Source organism: Penaeus monodon, chromosome 24, assembly GCF_015228065.2.
Source record: "Penaeus monodon isolate SGIC_2016 chromosome 24, NSTDA_Pmon_1, whole genome shotgun sequence".
Taxonomy (NCBI): domain Eukaryota; kingdom Metazoa; phylum Arthropoda; class Malacostraca; order Decapoda; family Penaeidae; genus Penaeus; species Penaeus monodon.
This window is the reverse complement of record NC_051409.1, coordinates 2,766,790-2,767,090: the sequence shown is the minus strand read 5'-3', so window position 1 is coordinate 2,767,090 and position 301 is coordinate 2,766,790.

Genomic DNA, 301 nt, shown 5'->3' with positions numbered 1-301 from the left:
GCACTACTGCCGAAATGTGTGCATTTTATATAGTGTAGAACATGTGGCGCGGAAGTCACAGGTAGACCAACAATATATTTGGAGATATATCACAGCATAAATCAGGTGAGAAGACCGGACCAGTGACCAGGGAACTGCCACTGTTCTTATACCAATAAAGCCAGCAAGATAACGAATATTACCGTGATACACAGGGGGGATGAAATGACTAAGGTTACTTTTAGAATTTTTTCCGTATGTGCATATGTATGGACATACCTACCTACGTGTGCGTAACCTCTCTCCCAGTCACTCCCTTGGC